An 18,615-nucleotide genomic window follows, 5' to 3' on the forward strand; every position below is an offset into this window, starting at 1 on the left:
AGCAATTACAATTGATCCCTTTATAAGTGATACAAACAATTACAGATTCACCAAACATTTTAAATTAATTACAAGTTTTTGTTGCTGTTACTGCTTCCAGGCCAAATGTCAACACACTCTCTCCATGGTCAAAGTAGTAATTTTCAATGAATAAATATTTTTAAAAATGCGAAGTACTCAATACTTGTGATTCCACTTTGTTTAAGATTGTCATTTCTGTTATCTATGTTCTATAGAAATGTCTGATTTAAAATTTGCTTAAACTCCTTTAAGTTATTTATGAAAGTAAATAATTTGAACCAAACTGAATAGAACAGTGGTTAATCAAACAATGAGAGCACAGCTCAAAGGTTCAGGATCTGTCTGTCGAGGTATGCAGAGGTGAGGAGGAATTACTTTTCTCAAAGGGTCGTGAATCTGTGGAATTCACTACCTCAGAGTGCAGTGGATGCTGGGATGCTGAATAAATTTAAGGAGGAGATAGACAGATTTTAATTAGTAACGGGTCGAAAGGTTATGGGGAGAGGGTGGGAAATTGGAGTTGAGGCCGAAATTAGATCAGCCATGATCGTATTGAATGGCGGGGAAGGCTCGAGGGGCTGAATTGCCTACTACTGCTCCTAGTTCTTATGTTCTTATGTGTATTTTGGATGGTGGGCAGAATTTATGATGGTATCTGGAATATTCATTAAAAATGTTATTTCACAGAACATTTCATGGCTTGTAGTTGATTACATTACCAAAACTAGCCTTTTAAACTTTAAATAGTCTGATGGCATTTATAAAGCTGGACACCAGGAGTTTACAGATGTGTCTTGCAGCCTGTGTTGCTACAGTGCAAATAGAGGAAATTAAATCATAGAATGCATTTCTCTTAATTGCACGATATTGTAATATACCTATTCATTTGTGGGCCCACTGTGGCTGAACTATTCAATGGAAACAGGAAAGACGACATTACATAATTGGATGTCCCCTAAAAGCAATTCTTGTCCGCCCACAAAGCACTCCATTATCAGCACTAGAGATGTGGATTTTAGGGCCTTTGCGATTACAGAGAGCTGAAGATAGAATGAGTGTTTTTTTCTGACCAAAGTCACCTTCTCTAGATGTGACAACATGTATTAAAAGCATTAGTCATATTCATTTATTATTCATTTAAATGTTGCACAATGTGGGTTTTTAGATCACAAGCAGAAATAAGTGATGTCTCCAAATGGTGAAAATGGCAGCCAAACGACAGCAATATTCATTTTACACATATGAAAGCACTTTAAAATTATATAAAACCATTACTATCAGTTAACAGTTACGCTATTGAAGTAATCATGACAGGTAACAAGAAAGATGATACACCTCGTATGTATGTAAAGCTATCCGATGCACTTTGGTGATACTGATGTCGCAAAGTGATTTGCTGCGAACTACAAAAAGCCAAGAGGGATGAGGTACAAAAATACTGATTGCACACTGTGCCCTTAACACTCCAATCGTAATCAAATGATAACCCATAAAACCATACACCAGCTTTGCTAAAACTGTAATCCTTATCCCACAGCTCGAAAAATAAATGCTGAGATGTTTATATTTTGGATCCAAATGCTCACATTCACAAAATTTTGTAGTATTGCATATAAGATGACAAATTCCAATTGTATTCATTCATCAATCCGTTGCTTTTGCTGCTGAACTCTGGTAGAATAATGAAGATTGTCTGCAATGAAGGTAATAAGCAATATGTTCAGCATCTGTTCTATCACTGCATTACAAATTAGTTTAGACAGCAGCTGATTTAAAATGTAAAGGGACTGGATCATTGTTCTGTTACGCCTTCTTACAGGTTACTTTGAACAGCAATGCCACCATATATTTTGTCTCAATAAGATAGGATGTTGAATAGGATACAGATGTTGAAAAGGACATCCTTTGCTGTAGTTGGTTAAAAAGATCTTCAAAATTTCTTGCCAAAACAACGTCCTCAAAATTAGTCACATTTACTAGAACGAATGGTCCTCAGGAATGGAATTTGTTAATTAATTAATTTTTATATTCTGTTTGACTCAGTTTGTTGAGCAGAAGATTGAGACAGGCTCTAAGTATTAACACAGGGTTGTGAAATAGAGCAAAATTACCTGTTTTACTTTTTAGCACCCCATGTCATATCTTAGTTGAAGGTTGCAACTAATTATTATACAGTTACTGTAATTTCTTGACGAAAGTTGTGCAGCACAGGTGACACAGTAAGAGGTGTTGTTGCAGATACAAGGATTCTAACTAGTACCAATCTCTCCCACTTCCTCTCTCACATTTCTTATTTCCCCAATTTCCCTGCAGCCCCCACCCCTCCCCCCACCTCCACAGATGTTACTCTCCTTAATATGGAGAGGTGGCTGTGTGCCCAGTGTATCTGATCCTGGTGACTCCTCTTTGTGAAAGTACATTACATGGAGGAAAATTATCTCAATTGCATCCGTTTTATGGCTGTGAAGTGCACATTAGGGTTACCAAACTCAACAGAGACTGGGTGGGGCAGACATCACAAGTGTTTTTCTGAGGTTGATGCTATCTAACCAGCAGTTTTTAATGGAGTCCAGTCGGTACCTCATCTGCCATCAAAACTCCTGATGTTAAAATGGCAGGAACAGAGCAGGATGCAAAGTTGAAAGATTGCCTGCATGCTTTCCATGCTGCACAAAGTTGAGAGAAAACTGGAGAAGAAATTCTTCTGGCACTGGATACCAACATGAAATAGGTGGTATAATCAGAACTCATGCGGAATGGCGTCAGAGGGAGGCACGCAAAAAATGAAGCACATGTCTGATTTAGTATAAATTAGAAAGCAGTCAACACACCCTGTATTATTTATTGGCAGCTTGCTAATTAGTGTTAAGGTAGTGGGTGGAAAATCTGATGCCAGTTATGCAATTTAAAGGCAGCCTGCATCGCATTGATCTTTGTTTATCCTTGCCACTAATCCTAGTGCCCCTCTTCCTTTTCCAGAAATCAGAGGATAGAGGATTCAGTTGAAGTCGAAGAAGACCATCAATAACCTTACTCTTGTACTCTTGTAAACACCAGCTGAGAAACTGGCACCCCATATAACTTTGAGGTAACCTGCATTAGGATATTCACACAGCTCAAAAGAGTGCAAGAACAATGCGAGGGCAATAGGATGGCCTAGAAACCAGCTCATCACAGGGTGAGCCTGCATTCTAGAGGGCATTAGTCATTATTGGAAGGCCCAACCTATAGAAAAATACCATTGACTATGCATGATAAACTTTTGAATGCATTGGATTGCCTGACAGTAACTCTGCACACAATGCCAGAGAGAGTGGAGAAGGCCAGCTCAAACTTGTGTGGGCTTTATGGGAAGAGCTTGGAAACAATGTAGTCAGCCACCGAGCATGTTGTCTGCTCTATGAATGTTAAAGTGGGGCATACAGTTATGAAGGCTCTGGTGACAGCTCCAGCACCTTTGATGGGAGCTCCTGAAGGCTGACGTCATTCGTGGCTCCATTGGTAGCACTCTCGTCTCTGAAGCACAAGGTTGGGTTCAAGTCCCACTCCAGGCCTTAAGCTCAAAAATCAAGGCTGACACTCCAGTGCAGTACAGAGAGAGTGCTGCACTGTCAAAGGTGCCATCTCTTGGATGAGCTGTTAAACCAACACCTCACCTGCTTCTATTCTGAAGAAGAGTCACATGGACTCAAAACGTTAACTCTGTCTTTCTCTCCACAGATGCTGTCAGACTTGCTGAATTTTTCCAGCATTTTTTATTTTTGTTTCAGATTTTCAGCATCTGCAGTATTTTTCCTTTACCTCATCTGCCTGCTTGGATGAATGCAAAAGATCCCATGGCGCTACTTTGAAGAGGAGCAGGGCAGTTATCCCCAGTGCCATGGCCAATATTTATCAATCAAAATCAAAGCAAGTTATGTGGTCATTGTCACATTGCTGTTGTTGGAGCTTGCTCCATGCAAAAATTGACTGCTACATTTCCTACATTACAACAGGCACTCAAAAGTCCTTCATTGGTTGTAAAGCACTTTGTGACCAGTCATGAAAAGCTCAAATTAAATGCAAGTCTCGTTTTTTCTCAGACTGTTGCCCTCTTGACTGTTTTCCAACTTCTCTTGCTTTTAGAACATGGAGAGTGTGGGAGTGCTGATGTGCATGACAGTGGCATTGGCAACATAGGTAGAGCATATAATCTCTCAAAATGACAGCACTTAGATCTCCCTGCCAGCCTCACAACTACTGCACTATTGATGCCAGGCAGCCAGTGGGCCAGACTGAATGGAGATACTGCAATCTGTAGCTAGGCCCTGTAAAGGTTACTCATCATGGCCATTTCGACAATCCTCAGTGAAAGTTCAATGGCCTTCTACTTCCCATGCTTGAGACACTGAGATTCATAGGAGCACCAGAAAAGCAAAAGATCAGGATGCAGGGTAGTTTTCAGTTTCCAAACTGCATTGTATTTAATTGTTAAATGTACAATAATGGGCCATTTTGTTGTTATGCAGTTTCCTAGCTTGGTGTTAAGTGTACAATAAGATACCATTTGTCTGAAAGATGTAAGAATTGTGTATGATTATAGAAAGGACTGATGCATTAGTGGGGGATGGGTGTGGGGGGCGGGGAAGAGAGATGATTCAATAAAACATTTAATTTATTATTTGCTGCCATAGAACTCTGACAGCATTGCAGTTTCTTGGTTTCCTTGCAGGGCAAAGTTATGGAGCATGCAACATTTTTTTATTCTTTCACGGGATGTGAGCATCACTGACAGACCCAACATTTGTTGCCCCATCCTTAGTTGTTCTTGAGAAGGTAATGTTGAGCCAACTGCTTGAACTGCTGCAGTCCATGTGATGTAGATACACCCATGGTGCTGTTAGAGAGGAATTCCTGGTATTTTTTATCCAGCAACAGTAAAGGAATGGTAATATAGTTCCAAGTCAGGGTGGCATGTGGTTTAGAGGGGAAATTGGAGTTGGTGGTGTTCCAATGCATTTGCTGTCTTTGTCCTTGTGGTGGTAGAGATCGTGAGTTTGGAAGGTGCTGTTGATGAAGGCTTGGCAAGTTGCTGTAGTGCATCTTGTATATGGTAAGCACTGCTGTCACTCATTGGTGGAGTAAGTGAAAATTTAAGCTGGTGGATGGGGTGCCAATCAAACAGGCTGCTTTGTCCTGGATGGTGTCAAGCTTCTAAAGTGTTGTTGAAGCTGCACTCATCCAGGAAAGTGGAGGGTATTCATTCATACTCCTGAATTATGCCATGTAGATGGTGCAAGGTCTTTGGAGACTCAGGAGGAGAGTAACCAAAGAATTCCCAGCCCCTGACCTGCCAATATAGTCACAGCATTTATATGGCTAGTCTAGTTCAGTTTCTGGTTAATGGTAACCCCAGGGTGTTGATGGTGGGGGATTCAGCGAAGGCAATAGCATTGAGTGTCAAGGGGAAATGGTCAGATTCACTTTTGTTGGAGATTGAGTACTTGGCACTTAAGTGGCACATCAGCCCAAGCCTAAATGTTGTCCATGTCTACCTGCATATGTACATGGACTGCTTCAGTATCTGAGGAGTTGTGAATGGTGCTGAACATTGTGCAAACATTAGATAACATCCCTACTTCCGACCTTATGATGGACGGAAGGTCATTGATGAAGTAGCTGAAGATGGTTGGGCCTAGGGCACCACCCTGAGGAACTCCTGCAGCACAAACATTTTCCTTTGTGTTACACATGACTCTAATCAGTGAAGACTTGTCCCCCATTCCCAATGACTTCAATTTTGCTAGGGCTAGTTGATGTCACATTCAGTTAAGAAGTTACTTTCACTTCACCTCTAGAATTCAGATCTTTTGTCCATGCTTGGACCAAGACTGTAATGAGGTGAACAGCTGAGTGGCCCTGGTGGAACCTAAACTGAACATCAGTGAGCAGGTTATTGCTCCGTAAGTCCCATTTGATAGCACTGTCGTGGCACTTTCCAGCACTTTGCTGATGGTCATGAATAGACTGATTGGACAGTATTTGGCTGGAGTGGAATTGTCCTGCTTTTTGAGGACAGGACATACCTGACCAATTTTTCACATTGCCAGGTAGATGCCAGTGTTGTAGCTTTACTAGAGCAGCATGGCTAGGGGCGTGACTAGTTCTCGAGCACAAGTCTTCAACCACAAATCTGGATACACTCAGAGCAATACTAAAAGATGCCTCCAGATGTATCCAGCCAGCAGAACATTTGTTTTGGAAAACCAAATCAGAGCTCTGGTAGGAACATGTGTTTCATCTTGGAACTCTTTAGCATTTGTTCAGGTTCCTGGCAGAAGCCAAGAGCTAGCCAAGTAAATTGGGTGAGCACCTGAGGGAAATAAACCTATAACATTACAGAGATACAGCAGGAGGAATGGGATGGATAGGATTGCTCAAGAGCCAGCATTAACGGAAGTGGCTGAATGGCCTCTTTGCTGTAGTGACTCTATGGGCTGAATTTTACCAGCCCCCTGGTTACAGGCTAGGAGGCAGGGGGCCTATAACATGCAAAGAGAAGGCAGGGGGTGGAAAGCCTATCATCTTCCTGCAGACATTGTATTTTACTAGTGGCGGGGAAGGTGGAAGACAGACCTCCTGCCCAGAGGCCAACTGAGTCACTCAAGCGGCCAATTACAGGTCTCTTTCTACCACATAGGAAGACCGCCATGTAAACCCTGGTGGCCTCCTAGCAGGTTGGGGAGTGAGGGCCTCCTAGCCTGATATTCTTTGGTCATGGAGGGCCGCCCTCCCCCACCCATGACAATGACCACCTCCACAGTGATGGTGCCACCTGCCATCATCAAGACCCTCTCCCCACACCCCTGGGAGGGCAAAGGGCTTCCATGGCATCCTCTTCTTACAGACGCTGCCCCAACAGTGGCCACAGCTCCCAGTGACACTGCTGATACTGCCAAGCTGCCAGCGCTCCAACTGGCCAGCAGCATCTGGAGGTCAGCGGCTGTTGCCCGATCCCTATAAAGTGTGGCAAGGTGGCCCACAAATGGCCAAGGTGGGGTCACCCCTGGCTTTATGGTCCATTGTTGAGACCCCCATTGCAATGATAAATTTCTGTCCTATGACTCTGGATGGTCAAGGGATGCCTGTTGACCTCAAGCAGACAGCCTGATATTCAATGGTCTGGGCCAAATAGTCAAGGAGAGATGCTGGGAATTAAGGACCTGTGCAGGAAGAAGACTGCCAAGATATCGGACATAACCCTGCACAATGTACTGCCTACTCTCACACACCAGCTGGATGATCAAGGAGTAGAAGTCCTTCCTGTTTAGGAATAACCTTAATCTTCAGATGAAGCATTCAAGGCTATATGGATATAGTTGATGATGTCCTGTGGGAAGCCTGCAATTCTGATTAAGCCCAGAGTTTCTTTCTTATTCTGTTGCCGCCATTGTAAAGGTGATAAATCTGTTTCATTCGGAGAGGTGGATATCTGTGACCTATTTATGCAGCAACCGTCTGCAAGTTGGAGCATGATGCTGCTGTTGCCTTTTGCAGTCTGAACTGGTCCTGAGGTCTAAAGTTTCAGGGCCACAGCTGCCATTATATCCACAGCCAGTGATGTGTTGAGCAGGGGTTACCGCATTAAGTAATGCAGTTATGTCATGCCTCCCCTGTGAAGCGGAGTCGCTGGGTGCAATGTTCCTCAGTTAAGTTAACGTAAGATGTTTGATTTCAGATTGTCCTCCTCTCCAGTAGCTACTGGTTTCCTTTTCTGCTCTTCCTTCTCCTCATCCTCCAGCTCCAATAGCAGACTAAGCACCCATTCCCCTGGTAATAAGCTGAAGCTCCCAGAAGAACAGAGAGGGTGCTGCGCCTCCATAAGGACACGGTCTCAAAATTTTCAACATAGCCAAATCAGCCAATGCCACCAAAGAAAGGCCTACAAGTCCACGAGCAGACTAGAAAGAATAACCAGAGAGTTAGCTGAATGCAACTTAGGATCCCTTTAAATAACACTGATACACAATACTTATGACTTTTTGTGCCAAGAATTATTAGCTGGGCTTAGGGAATCAGCAAATTCGGCACTCCCACAGTTCAGTTTGAGAAAGTTACTTACTTTGCCATTAAACTAGTTTCCACTGACCTTAAGCCAACTAATACAACAAATAAAACCAAATCAGATAACTCCTTAATTTTGTAGTTATAACTCCTTTTCAAGTATCCTGTCTCTCCCCGATTCTTAAAATTAAGAATGCTTGTGTCAATATTGCAATTTTCCTACTTCCACCATAGTGTAAAATGTTAGCTATCACTGCCAAGAACATTACAATTTGAATATTATAAAAGCATTCAGGCAGTAAAATGAATACTCATTGTGATGTGCATGAAAGAAAATTGCCAATTTGATCATAGTATTTACAAAGTATTGCAAATACATCACTTTAAAATGGGCATGTTGCAGGCAGGCAATTCAGAGGTTAATAGAATTCATTCTCCACATCTTTAAGAAGTAAGTTTGCATAATCCCATGTAATTTAAACTGTGCTATTATTACTAGTGCTGCAATCATGCATTTTTGATTAATATATATGTACAAATCCACAAGTGAAGCAACATTACCAGAAAAAAACACAATTGATGCTTTTAAAAGAGGAAATTACCAAGTTGTTGGTATTGAAGGTTGTAAATATTGTCTGAATGTTCAAACCTAAATAGGTAATTTTAACTCTAACTTAAAATGGGATGGAGTTAGCTGCTCATTTTACATCCTGCCTGATTTTATTCTCTAAAAGTCAATGGAAAATAAGGTCAAACAGCGTATAAAATGAGCGATCAATTCAATACCACAGTTTTCATCTGGGTGGGCTAGATTAAAATTACCCCCTTTGTTTTATTGTCTGTGCTTAGTATTGTATAATTGTGTATAACACTGAACCAAAGAAAATGGACGAAATTGAAAATTACGTTTGCAATTTTTTTCTGTATTAATCATCCAGTCAGCCAGTGCCTACTGTCAAGACTTATGCAAAAATTAACAGTTTTACTTCAAATACATGTATCGTCACAATCTTGGAATATCAATGAGATTAAAAAGGAAATGACTTGCCAACCAAGTTATAGTATTAGTTTTTATAATTAACCTTCTAAATGCTTTATTTTATTCTAATTATATCCTCTTGCTTTCGCAGGCTCATCTGGGAAGCAGCTGACGGAGTCCACAACCCAGAGCCACAAGCTCCGAAGAAACCTCTGAAGAGAAATCTGAAGGCACCCTCCCTGAAGTCCCGTCACAGTGCTCACCTACACCCTCCACCAGCACAGAGACACACAACACGGTAGGATCTAGCTTTAGAGTTGCCCCGGGACCACAATCTGGTGAGCATATCACAATTTCTGATGCACAGCAGGCGGCAGCCGGGACTTCCAAGGTCTCCAGAAGGATTGCTGGAGGCCAGAATGTTGCAGAGTCTGAGTCAGATGAGGAGCCTCTGGACTCGGTCATGGCACAGTAGCTGGAGCTGCAAAAGAAAGCTCGAGAACATCAGGAAGGGATGGCCACTGCTCTCCTCAAATTGCAAGGCATGATGGAGAAGCCCATCTGTCTTCAGGCTGAGGTAATAGTGCTAGTATTGCAACGCACCAATTTCAACACTGGCAGGACGTTGGCCACCCTGGAGACCTTGGTCCAGTACATCATTCCTGCACTGCTGCGCGGGCTTAACTCCAGCATTGATGCCATAGTTGGCCTCCAACAGTGTGTTCGCGAGAGGGGTGCTGGGCAGCTCGATCTCACTCCAGCTCACAGAGTCAGCCAAGGGCCCTCGGGCACCCATAGGGATGAGGATCAGCAGGTGCATGCTCCGGGACCATCCACCCAGTTGACTCTGGGAATGACCGGCTCATCTAATTCCCCTCCTCCTGTGACCTTATCAGATCCAGCTTCACAGGCCGAGGAGGTTGCCACTGCCTCTCAGCAGGACCCCAAGAGCAGGCCAGGGCCCACCAAGTCTCGGTCTTCCAGAGCATGACCGCCAAAGTCATCACAGACAAGGCATCACAGTCAGTAAGCTGCCTCCACCTCCGCTGTGGATGTCTGGGGAGCACCAAGATGTAGCGACAGGGTTAGGAAAGTTAAGGAGAATTAGTTGCACAACCTAGGCATGTGTGTTAATCACTTGTACATAATGCTCACTATTGCCAATAAATTCCCAAGAATGTCTCCCTTCCTGTGGCTCCTTGTTCTGATGAGCAGTGTTCTTGTCACTCAGATGTGAAACCTTTCTGCACAAGATAAAGGCAGGTGTCTCAGTCCAAGGCCTCTTCCCTGTACTCTGTGCGGCCTTCAGACCACAGTGATGGTCCAGCCCCACACTCCCTGGAAACATTACTGATGCCTGCACCTCAGCAGTGCTGGTCATTGCTGCCAGAATGTAGTGGGCAGGCACCACAGAGTTCTCTCATACTTTCTGCATGCTCTCAGCACCTTTAAGGTGGGGCTGGCCCCCATCACACCAGCATCTGTGACCAGTGATGCTGTGCACCAGCTCTTGAAGGGTTGAGATGCTGAAGGCAGACACAGCATCAGATGCACCTTAAGTTTCATGGCTGCATCTCTGAGATGACCCTAATCATGGAGCGCAAGCGAGCTGCCCTCAGCCAGACAGGAATCACACATTCACAGAGGCTATATGAGTGTCCTCACTGCATGTTGTCATCATCCCCCTGTAATCGAGCGACTATTACAGTCTCCACTGCATCTCCACGATAGGAGCATTCTCACAGAGGGTATTGGTGCTGCGATAAGCCAGACTGGAGCCAAACGTTCAGAACTGCGATGTGAGAATCTACAGAGACACCTCACTGCATGTCATCATCATCCTCCACAAATCTGGCAGCTATGTGGGCCTCCCGAGTGCGCCTGCCTCATCAACCCAGTGTGAGAGCCTCATCCCCGTCATCATCACCACCAAAGACCCTTCACCCTCAGCCCTGTCACCCTCATCTGAGGAGACCTCCAGCTCCTCCTTTTCCTCCTCAGCCAGCTCCTCTCCCCGTTGCAGCACCAGGTTGTAAAGGGCGCAGCAGATGATTACAATGTGTGACACCCTCTGCGGACTGTATTGCAGGGCTCCACCAGACCGGTCCAGGTACCAGAACTACATCTTCAGCATCCTGATGGTCTGCTCCATCAAGTTGTGAGCTGCTGCATGAGACTCATACTAGCGTCACTCTGCTACTGTCTGAGGCCGCCGCACGGGTGTCATCAATCACAGCCTCTGCAGGTGGCTCTAGTCCCTAAGGAGCCAACCCTGCAGCCTCTGTGGATCCTGGAAGACTGCAGGGGTCTGTGAGCAACTCAGGGTGTAGGCTTCATGCACAGTCCCTGGAAACCATGCGCATAACTGCAGGATGCGTTTCTGGAGGTCACATAGCAGCTGCATGTTCAGTGAGTGGAAGCCCTTGCGGTTGATGAAGTCCGCTGAGTGTAGCGATGGTGACCTGAGCGCCACATGAGTGCATTCAATCGCACCCTGCACCTGTGGGAATCCTGAGATCAGGGCGAATCCAATGGCCCTTGCATCTTGGCTGTCCCAGTCCCGGGCGAAATGCACAAAGTTGTGTGCCATGGAGAAGATGGCACCCGTGACCTTATGGATGCATTTGTGGGTGACAGGATTATGAAATCCCACAGGGGTCACCTGTGGAGCCCTGAAAGGAACCATTAGCATAGAAATTGAGCACCACGGTCACTTTCACAGCCACTGGCAGTGGATGTCCTTCATGTCCCCTTGGCGCCACGTCCTGCAGTAAGTGGCAGCTGTGAGCCAGCAGGCCCCTAGACATGCACAGTTAATTCCCCAGACTCACTTCCTACAGGGCCAACATTCACTTTGTTAACTCATTTTCTTTGCCAAGTATCGATAGAAACTCTCACTGTTGGGTCTTTATATTTCTAGCTAGCTTTCTCTCGTACTCTAGTTTTTCCCTCCTGATTAATCGTTTAGTCATTCTTTGCTTTTTGCTTCTGACCTGCCATCCATTTTTGTGCAATTATAGGCGTTTTCTTTAAGCTTGATACTAGCTTTAACTATTTTAGTTAACCACAGATGATGGGTTCTGTCCTAGGAAATTTTCTTTCTCGTTGGAATGTATCTATTCTATGTATTCTGAAATAACCCCTTAAATGTTTGCCACACATCTCTATTGGCCAACCCCTTAACCTCATTTGTTAGTTCACTTTAGCTAGCTCTACTTTCATGCCCTCGTAATTGTCTTTATTTTAAGCATAAAACACTCGTCTTAGACCCACTCTTCCTCCCTAAAACTGAATGTGAAATTCAATCACATTATAATCAAATAGTCATTTTCGTAGTACAAAACTTGAGTATTGCTGTAAAAAAGAGGCATTTTATTGAAGCTTTTCATCCTGCATTCATCAGGACAATTCCCAGGAATACCAGATTGAGGGAAAACAACAATTTTATACTGTATCAGAAGAGAGTGCTGATTGGTTGGCAAGTGGACTCTGATTGGTAGAAGCGTTGCCATGGAGAATGCACCAGTTGATGGTGACTGATATTTAACTGCCAAGCATTGTTTGAAATTTAAACCAGGCAGCTTCTTTTAAATTTAAAACAGGTCAAAGCATTGCCATGAGGGACAAAGCAGCAAACAGCTGTCACTTATTTTGTTTAGCTGAAACCGGCACAATTTGTCTACATTTTCTCTCTGTATACAAAGAACAGGGCCCTGTGTATTATTTCATGTAGCTTCCAGTACATGCAAAAGAACCACAGTGTGAGTCTGACTGACAATCTTAAATTAGTTGTCAACATAATTCTTGTTGAGGATTATTTAGAAAATGTTATCCAATTGCAGAATCACATCATTGTGTTTTGAGTTTTGCAAACACGGGCTGGTTGGGTACAATCTGTACCTTGTCCATTGCAATCAACAGAAGGAGCATGCTCTTTGATATGATCTGTCAGTCTTTGGGATGTATGACCCACATACCTAGCTTCACACTGGCACTGAAATTCATATACCACATTACTCATTTCTGTGATAGGCAGAACGTCTTTTTGGCTTGATAGCAGCATCCTGTTAGTGGCGAATACCACTCATGTTGCTTCCGCTTAGCGGCGAGTTGCCATGTGATTATATATGACAGGGTTTGTCTTCACAGTTTACTGCGTCCACATATTTATGGGCTTCCCAAAACACACAAAAGTGATGTCCCTTTACATTCTTATCTATGACCAGTTCTGCACATCATGAATTGGCCAAATGGTTGGGAAAATTGTTACAGTCAGTTTTGAGCAAGTTGAAGGATTCCTTCACAATTGTGAAGACCATACAGGACTTGCATATTATGATCGCTGCTACCTTGGAGTGCCTTCACTATGAGGTCATTAAGTAATGCTATCTCGTTGCACAATACCAGGTCTAGTACAGCCTGCTGACTGGTTGGCACCAGATCATGCTGTTCTAAGAAAGTATCCCCAAAACATCAATGAATTCCTCATCTAGGCTACCTTTGCCCATCTGATTTTTCCAGTTTATATGTAGATTAAAAACAAATGAGACTACACTGGAAGGCACTCAGGCAAATCTTAGAACCATTCTGTTTTAATTTGATATTTTAATCAATGAATCTAGTTCACAAATTTTGATCCCTATTATCTATGTATTAGTAGTGATAAATTTTCATTTGGATCCCCTTAGTTTTGCATAGGTTCTCTTTGTAGGGTATGCATTTAGTCTTTCCTATACCTTTGATTCCGACATGAACCTTGATATTCTACTGATCCCCCTTCACTTTGAAGAGCTTCCGTACCATCTCTGATATGGCTCTTATCCTGATATCTTGTAGCCACCACTATTTTGGATTCACAGTTACATTTGTTGAAGCAATATTGTGCTGCTCTTGGCACTGTATTTCCCACAACCATTTTAGTGCTCTACTTCCCTTTACCTCCTTGGCTCCATGGTGCTAAGGTATTGCTTATGATTTCCCTTCCCTGAGTTGGTATTCTCATCTTCATCATGAATATCCAGTATTATTTACCTACCAGATTGTCTCAGAACACTGCCAAGAGTTTCCTTCACTGCTCCCCATGAGTCCTCCTTCTCACTAACCTTTCAATCCTCCCTATTCAAGGATAATCATTAACTTCCATTCTTCAGCCTCACTATTCTTCTCTACATGGTGGAGTGATCACCTTTTGAAATGTGTACTGTAGGAAGTCTTCCTTCTTCTCAAAACCTGTAGCCTGTCTCCAGTCGTTTCTCAAATTCAGTATGTTCAAATGAGTCCCCTGCAGATATTTCTTACACCTGTGATTACCCTGGACTGTCATAGTTTCCAGAAAACCACATTTCATGTACACAAGTCTCCACTGTTCTGCCATAATAAATTAATTCAAAGAACTTAGTCATTCAAATAGCCAAAGTAATTTCAAGCCAATGAGACTTCAATGCCAAACATCAGTTTAAAATAAACTCCCTGTACTTACTCAGCTGTCTTCTCATAGGAACAGCAGTGGGACATTCAGCCCTCTCAAGCCTGTTCCACCATTTAATCAGACTATGGCTCATCTCATTCTGCTGTTCTCTTGCAACTTGATTACCTTTAATTTGTGCAGTCTGCTTAAATCCTCTTAAGACTATGCTGTCAACATGTACCTATCTGGTCTTCTACTCCACTCTGTCTCAATGGAAAACACAGGTTCAGGGCAAACCTTTGTTTTTATATTCTTTCGACAAAACCTCATTCTGTCATCACTTCACTCAGTGAACCTATTGCAGTTGATTAATCAAACACTCTAGGTTAATGATAACCAATGCTCCTAAATCAGCTCCCTTTTACTGTCACTCATTATATAGACCTTTGAATAGGAAGCACAATCACAAAGCAAACGGTTGTACTTCTTATCATTTCTATTCACGCTTTTCCATCAAAACTGAATGTACATTGTATTTCTAATATGGCAACCTATTAATGACCATGAGGTCAAATCATTTTCGCAGGCTATTTGAACAGATAAAGCTTTATACTTTTTTATTCACGGATACAAGACTTGTGAATATATTAATTAAATATAATTAATCCTTACAATCTACCAATCCAGCAGTGCTCTGATGGTTCTATTCTACACTTAAAGTAGGCTCTGTTCGGATGTGTAATTCAATGAAATATTATATTAAAAATAAATATTGCCAGATAGCAATGTTAATTGGAAATGATCAAGGTTTGAACATATAATTACTAACCAAATAACATTCACCTCGCTGTTAAAAATAATCATTTTTCTGTTTATCTTCCTTATCTGCAATAGTTTATTTTAGCTCATTGGTTCCTCCAAGCTATCTGCTTTTGTTCTCAGCATGCACTGCTCAAATAATGTTTAAAATTAAACCAAAATACAGGAGGAATCAAAACCATATTTTTTAATCAAAAAATGTTTATTTTAAAATGCTGATGGTGGGTATCAGCCATGAAATTTCTATTGCATGTATTGGCTAAAATTACTGACAACGTGTTGAGAGTGCTTGAGGCGTTTAGATAAAAAATGTAAACTGTAAGACTACACAATGGGTGAACGCAAGTGGTTTACAAAGACATCTAAACCCCCAAGCGTGTCACAGCCTTGAGCATGCTCCCAGCTATCTTCCCGGAATACAGTTTTCTGTTCCTTTTCACCATCTCCTAACTTCTGATTATTAACTTTTGTCACTGGTATTTGTAATTTTCATTACTATTGCAACAGTGGTTGCCATGCTTCTCTGTGACTTTGCATCAGGAAGTGTTCTTGTAAAAAGTTTTACTTTTGAATGTTTTAAATTGCATGCAATAACAAGGCATTTTGTCAGATTATGGATATATTTTGCTCTTTATACTAATGAAGGGAGGGTTGTCCTTATATTGTATCTTCAGTCAAACTTGGTCAAAATGATGGTTATGTGTTATTAGTTTTAAAGTTTTTGTTCCATGTTAAACTATTCTGGTAATTAATAATATATCACTAGTCCCAAGTAGTATTTATGTACCAATAACATTGCTGCTTTCATATTTATCAGAGTCTAAATTGGCACATAATTTGCACAAGTAGAAAATATCTAATTTGCCCAACTGTGGAATGCAGATGCCTCAGCTGAAATAGAAAAAGTTTAGAAACTTAGGGTGGATTTTACTGGTTGAGGGGCAATTGAAATGTTGGCCTCAATTCAAGGGCTGGATTTGGAAGTGACCGTGGCCAATGTTGGTAGTAATCTTTCCAAAGGCATCAAATTAAGAAGCAGCCCCTGGGAGCCCTTCTAATTAAGGGCAGCAGGTGGACCAGGGAGGTTGGAAGTTCAATCAGAGGAATCCATCCCAACATGGCTCCTCACCGTTCTCCCTGCCACCACCACCACGTCCAAACTGGTGTCCACTGGGATGGGAAAATTCTGCCATATGAACATAAGTGGGACATTTAGCCCCTCAAGCCTATTCCACCATTCAATTTGCTCATGGCTGTTATGTGTTTCAACTCCATGTGCCTGTTCTTTCTTTATTTTCCTTGATAGTGCTGTTAAAAATCTACCAATGATACTTTGTAAGATCTTAAATTTAAATTAGCCCAAAATTCACAGCTTTTCAGGGAGGTGATTCCATATTTCCATTATCCCTTGCATGAAAAAGTGTTTCTTGATTTCCTTCCTAATGGCCCAGCTTTAATTTTAAAATGATCTCTGCTTGTTTTGGATTCTCCACCAAAGATAATAGAGTAATAAGTAATAAGTAAGATGTTAGTGAGTTACAGATCAGGACAGAAAGGTCCTGTGAAAGAGCTCAATTCAAACTTGGCACCAAGCAGTAAGGAATGTTACTGTACAAAAACAGAATTACCTGGAAAAACTCAGCAGGTCTGGCAGCATCGGCGGAGAAGAAAAGAGTTGACGTTTCAAGTCCTCATGACCCTTCGACAGAACTTGAATTCGAGTCCAAGAAAGAGTTGAAATATAAGCTGGTTTAAGGTGTGTGGGGGGGGCGGAGGGAGAGAGAGAGAGAGAAGTGGAGGGGGTTGGTGTGGTTGTAGGGACAAACAAGCAGTGATAGAAGCAGATCATCAAAAGATGTCAACAACAATAGAGCAAAAGAACAAATAGGTGTTAAAGTTGGTGATATTATCTAAACGAATGTGCTAATTAAGAATGGATGGTAGGGCACTCAAGGTATAGCTCTAGTGGGGGTGGGGAGAGCATAAAAGATTTTAAAATATTTAAAAATAATGGAAATAGGTGGGAAAAGAAAAATCTATATAATTTATTGGAAAAAAAAGGAAGGGGGAAACAGAAAGGGGGTGGGGATGGGGGAGGGAGCTCACGACCTAAAGTTGTTGAATTCAATATTCAGTCCGGAAGGGTGTAAAGTGCCTAGTCAGAAGATGAGGTGTTGTTCCTCCAGTTTGTGTTGAGCTTCACTGGAACAATGCAGCAAGCCAAGGACAGACATGTGGGCAAGAGAGCAGGGTGGAGTGTTAAAATGGCAAGCGGCAGGGAGGTTTGGGTCATTCTTGCGGACAGACCGCAGGTGTTCTGCAAAGCGGTCGCCCAGTTTACGTTTGGTCTCTCCAATGTAGAGGAGACCACATTGGGAGCAACGAATACAGTAGACTAAGTTGGGGGAAAGGCAAGTGAAATGCTGCTTCACTTGAAAGGAGTGTTTGGGCCCTTGGACGGTGAGGAGAGAGGAAGTGAAGGGGCAGATGTTGCATCTTTTGCGTGGGCATGGGGTGGTGCCATAGGAGGGTGTTGAGGAGTAGGGGGTGATGGAGGAGTGGACCAGGGTGTCCCGGAGGGAGCGATCCCTACGAAATGCCGATGGGGTGGGTGAAGGGAAGATGTGTTTTGTGGTGGCATCATGCTGGAGTTGGCGGAAATGGCGGAGGATGATCCTTTGAATGCGGAGGCTGGTGGGGTGATAAGTGAGGACAAGGGGGACCCTATCATGTTTCTGAGTGGGAGGAGAAGGCGTGAGGGCGGATGCGTGGGAGATGGGCCGGACACGGTTGAGGGCCCTGTCAACGACCGTGGGTGGAAAACCTCGGTTAAGGAAGAAGGAGGACATGTCAGAGGAACTGTTTTTGAAGGTGGCATCATCGGAACAGATGCGACGGAGGCAAAGGAACTGAGAGAATGGGATGGAGTCCTTACAGGAAGCGGGGTGTGAGGAGCTGTAGTTGAGGTAGCTGTGGGAGTCAGTGGGTTTGTAATGGATATTGGCGGACAGTCTATCGCCAGAGATTGAGACAGAGAGGTCAAGGAAGGGGAGGGAAATGTCAGTGATGGACCACATGAAAATAATGAAGGGGTGGAGATTGGAAGCAAAATTAATACATTTTTCCAAGTCACGACGAGAGCATGAAGCGGCACCGAAGTAATCATCGATGTACCGGAGAAAGAGTTGTGGAAGGGGGCAGGAGTAGGACTGGAACAAGGAATGTTCCACATACCCCATAAAGAGACAGGCATAGCTGGGTTTTGAAGGGTCATGAGGACTCGAAACGTCAACTCTTTTCTTCTCCGCCAATGCTGCCAGACCTGCTGAGTTTTTCCAGGTAATTC

This window comes from Carcharodon carcharias, chromosome 21 (assembly GCF_017639515.1).
Source record: "Carcharodon carcharias isolate sCarCar2 chromosome 21, sCarCar2.pri, whole genome shotgun sequence".
Taxonomy (NCBI): domain Eukaryota; kingdom Metazoa; phylum Chordata; class Chondrichthyes; order Lamniformes; family Lamnidae; genus Carcharodon; species Carcharodon carcharias.